This window comes from Triticum dicoccoides, chromosome 2B (assembly GCF_002162155.2).
Source record: "Triticum dicoccoides isolate Atlit2015 ecotype Zavitan chromosome 2B, WEW_v2.0, whole genome shotgun sequence".
Classification (NCBI taxonomy): Eukaryota; Viridiplantae; Streptophyta; class Magnoliopsida; order Poales; family Poaceae; genus Triticum; species Triticum dicoccoides.
Genome location: NC_041383.1, coordinates 53,041,738 through 53,046,474, shown reverse-complemented (window position 1 = coordinate 53,046,474; position 4,737 = coordinate 53,041,738). Strand labels below are relative to the sequence as shown.

Here is a 4,737-nt window from a genome sequence, read left to right as displayed (position 1 = left end):
ATTTGCATAGGTTGTTCCTCGTTGGTGCTATGGAAGGCATGACGGATGGGCGTGTTTGGTGGATAGGTGGGTCGGTGACGATCCAGAGTTTGTTGCCAAGAGCATCAAGGCCCGGGCTAACCGTGGAAAAGACAGGACACACGGCCAAGGAAACAGGAACCACTGGGGCTTCAAGGCCATGAAGGTATATCTATATGAAAGATGCATTTTGGTTCTTCTTTACCGTCATGTTCTTATGTATGGCTAACTTCTGTTTGACATTGCAGAAGGACAAGTTGCAGAGGCCGCTCTCAGACATGGAGTCGTGGAAGCTGGCCCGCGAGCGGAGTGATCGCAAGGAGGGCGAGAGCCAGTACTACGGCAACACCGAGAAACACCTGGAGACTTACACTCAGAACTATCAGAAGTTGCATCCGGATGTTCCCGTTCCTGAGGTCGCCCAGTCTCAGATCGACGACACGGCGGTGGTGGCCATCCAGGGTAAGTCCCATGGCCGGTATCCGTGTTTCGATGGCTTGGTCGCTCCGTCGATCTCGTACACACGGCTTCGAGCTACCAACCCGAGCCCGTTAGAGAGTACGGGGCGTTCACAGCCTCCCTTAGTCCGCCAACGTGCTATAAGTACTTCCCCTTATTTCTTTGTCTCTATCTTTCTTAGTTTATTTTCATCACTGCCCACTTAGAAACAACCTCAATTTTGTAGGCATATCAGACCTTTCTCGAGCATAGGCATATTGAGGTGAGGGAGTACTTGCAACGAGTGAAGGCAAATGATGATTACAGCCGTCAAGTGATGGCGGTTAGTTTTGCCCTCTTAAACCAAGCTCAAATTTGCACTTTCATTCCTTCTAACTTTGTTAATCACGGCTTGTTTCTAAGTGGACTTGTTTAACTAACATCCAGGCTATGTTGGCGTCTTGGACTAACCGCACGGAGCCACCACAAGTTGGACCCCCACCACCACCTGCGGGAGACGCCCCACACATTCCCACGTTCGAGGAATGGCTGGCACTAGGCGGTGATACTCCGGTTAGTAAATTTGCCTAACTAATGACAAACTAGTTCTCGTTCATTCAACACTATCATGTCATATTTACCGTTAGAATCTTTTTTCAAACATGTAGGGGACCGGTGGCTCGACTCCTGCTCCGTCGACCCCAGTCACTCCGATCTGGCAGAGTGATGGTGGTCGCGGTGGCGGTTTTGGTGGAGGAGGACTTGGCGGTGGCGGTTTTGGCGGAGGTGGACTTGGTGGTGGTTTTGGCGGAGGTGGGCTCGGTGGTGGTGGTGGTTTTGGAGGAGGTGGACTCGGTGGTGCTTGATGTCGATGATGATTCCGTGTATGCGGCCGTTGTGCCATGTCTTTCATGTTTCAACTTTTATGATGTTTCATGTCTTGCACTACTCTTATGTTCGTGGACTTTCGCCGGTGATAATCTTTAGATGATGAACTTGACTATGTTTAAATGATGTTGATGAACAGTCATATTTCATATTATTCTGTTTTGAAATGTTGTCAAATGAATTGGAAAAGAGAAAACAGGGAATATATATAAAAAAACTATGCCTACGGCAAAGCCGTCGGCATAGATACGCTCAGGAGCCACCAGGAGGCGACACGTGGCAGGGCTATGCCTACGACCAAGCCGTCGGCATAGATTTATATCTATGTCGACGGCCGTAGGCATAGCCATGCCACCAGGTTACACCAGGAGGCGACACGTGGCAGGGCTATGCCTACGGCAAAGCCGTCGGCATAGATTTAACCTATGCCGACGGCTTTGCCGTAGGCATAGCCCTGCCACGTGTCGCCTCCTAACCCGCCAGCAGTTTGACGGCGCCGTCCGTTGCCGTCAGACGGAAAACTACGCCGACAGCTAAACTATGCCGACGGCTGCGCCAGGGCCGTCGGCATACCCCCCTATGCCGACGGCATTATTATGCCGACGGTCTGACTGGAGTACGCTGACGTAATCTAGACTGACGGCTCTATGCCGACGGCTGCCGTCGGCATAGATCTATGCCGACGGCCTAGGGGCCTATGCCGACGGCCCGTGGCCGTAGGCATAGACCGCGAGTCCGGTAGTGGAAGGCTGGGGAGAAGATAAAACTGGCAGATACTGTCATCGTACGCGTCCTCTCTCAGTCAAAAAGAACAACGGCAAGCTAGAAAATGGGCAATCAGCTACAAATCAGCTGGGAAGCCAATTCTCATGGGCCTGCACCTTACCAACACATATCCACACGATCCTTGTATGGCATATTGCCACAACCATCTCCTGGAACGAGGTGCCGCTGGAGGGCAACTTGGATCGTCTTGTTGCCGTGAGCCTGTCAGATTACTGTGCCTACCTGGTAGCTTTTGTTCCGGACATGCTGCCTGGCCATGGCTACGACACACGGTGCACATTCGACGCTGTGGTGCTGGAGGCTCAGCAGTGCCTTGCCGAATGTGAAACTGTGAGCAACAGATGTGAGAAGCTGGTGAGGGGCTTGGGCAGCATGGGCGGCACAGGCACAATCTTATATATGGGAGCCAAGCTTGGGAGGCAACTTAGAGACATGGTCCCCGACCAAGAGCAGCGTTGGAAGGTGTTGGCCGACTTTTGGGCAGAGTTCATACTCTTCCTGGCGCCATCTGACACTACAGAGATCCATGGGGAGAAGCTGTCCGCTGGCGGTGAGTTCATGACACATCTCTGGGCGCTTCTCACTCATGCCGGCATTCTGGAGCGGCCCTCTTCCTCCTCTGGGATTGACCCTCTGGGAGGGATTAATGCTCCCACTGCACAAGATTCCGCGGTCTGAGTTACATTGTGAAACCTATATATGCTATCTTCTTTTGCTTGTGTACGCTTTGTATGTTTGTTGGTCCTGTTTAAAGCCCTGTAGTTGCAGAGGCTTGGGGGTGTCAGTGTGTTCGTCATGTTCAATAGTTGCGTTCATATATAGGTGGATGTCACATTGTGTTGCTTGATGAAGATTGACCATAAGTTGATCTGTAGTAGCTTGCACTGTAGACGCGCTTCCTCATTACAGTTTGTCATATCTTCCAAGAACTGAAGCTACTCTTCATTGTCTGCTCTTTTGCGATCCTTGTTCTGTTTGTTTCACACTCCGTGTCATGTCGTGTGTTTGCTGAGTGTCCTATCTGTGTAAAAGCAGTGCGGAGTTGCTCGTTGTGGAAAGGTGGAAACTGTAAACAGATTTTTGGTAGACCCGCACCTTGATCTGTGGAGGGAAGATTTAATTCACAGCTGCAGGGGCTGTGCTACTATTTATGCTAGTTGGAACCATTTATAAACTAGTCTGAGCTAAATTTAGCTAAATTGCTTCACGAGAAGTTCACGAAAATCGAAATCCAGCAATATATGTATTTAATCTGAACAAAATGCAATGTATGTATGCTTTGCTTTGGGAAAATGACACTATTTGGCTTTGGCTCATCTTTGTTGTGCCGCGTAAACAGCTCGGAATCACTACTACTGTCGTCGACATCCACATCAGAATCCCTTGGTAACACAAGTCTATCAAGAATGGTTTGATCAAGCGCCGTTTCTTGAACCCTTCCAGCAAAACAACACCTGGAAAGCACAAGCATAAGCATGTAGTTCAACAAAGAGGTTGGGCCATAAATGTTATTGAAGATATTGAGCAGACAGCTAGATTTCCATTCAGAAACATCATATTTTTGCATAAAGTCAACCTGAAGACTGAATGACTAGCTAACAAAACTTTGGTTTGTGTGACGCTGCAACTCTTAATTAACAAAAGAATGTACAATGCTATGAATCCATAAATTTTATCCAAATCCGTCGCTTCCATCGTGCAGATTCCGAGTATCAACAGCAGACTGCTTTGCATGGGACCACTCGCCAGCAGCAGGTCGGCAAGATAGTGTCCGATTCACCACCATCGGCGGTTAACTAATTAGACATTTCCATTCAGCTTGTTGTCCCGGGGAACAAATATTTTTAATATCTCAATTACTAATATTACAAGGACTTGATAGTACAGAGAGAGATGGATGAGCAACGCAGCAGTTGTTAGAGCAGTACCGAGGGCCCGCAGCATGCCCAATTCAGCAATGGCTTTCTTCGGATTTTCTTTTCTCTTCTTCTTTATATTTTTCCCTCGGTTTAGTTTGTTTATTTCTTTGATTTATTTCTTTAGTTTTTCTACTTTTCTTTTTTCCAACACATGTCTAATTTTTTCATACGCATTGTACATTTTCTGTATACAACATAAATACTTTTTATACACGTTTAACATTTTTTAAACACACAATTAACATTTTCTCAAACATATGCTTTTATGTCAAAATTTTCAAACGTTGTACATCTTTCATATACATCTAAAAAGAATTATATGCATTTAACATGTTTTCTAACACATGTTTTGAACAATTTTCAAATACATGTTATCTTTCGTATACATCTAATTTTTTTATGCATTTAACATGTTTTGCGATACATATTTTGACATTGTTCAAATACGTGTTATAAAATGAACATTGTCTAATTTTTAAAAAAATTCACAATTTTCTTTAAACGTGTGAATATTTTCTAATTGTATATGCATTTCTGGAATACTACTAATTTTTTTTTGAATTCACAAACATTTATTTACAGTGTATAATTTTTTCTAAAACTAACACGTACATTTTTAAGAAATGCATGAACAAGAGCTGCATCCAGGGCACGATGCAGCGCTCTCTCTCTCTCTCTCTCTCTCTCT

At 46.0% G+C, this 4,737-nt stretch overlaps 1 long non-coding RNA gene across 2 annotated transcripts in view; it reads right to left on the bottom strand.

Annotated features, from left to right (window-relative positions):
• Positions 1-3,358: 3,358 nt before the first annotated feature.
• LOC119367083 overlaps positions 3,359-4,737 on the bottom strand; it is a 6,708-nt gene continuing 5,329 nt past the window's right edge. For both annotated transcript variants that reach the window (XR_005176186.1, XR_005176187.1), the window contains one exon: positions 3,359-3,584. This is a non-coding gene — a long non-coding RNA (uncharacterized LOC119367083). The remainder of the gene's footprint in view (positions 3,585-4,737) is intronic.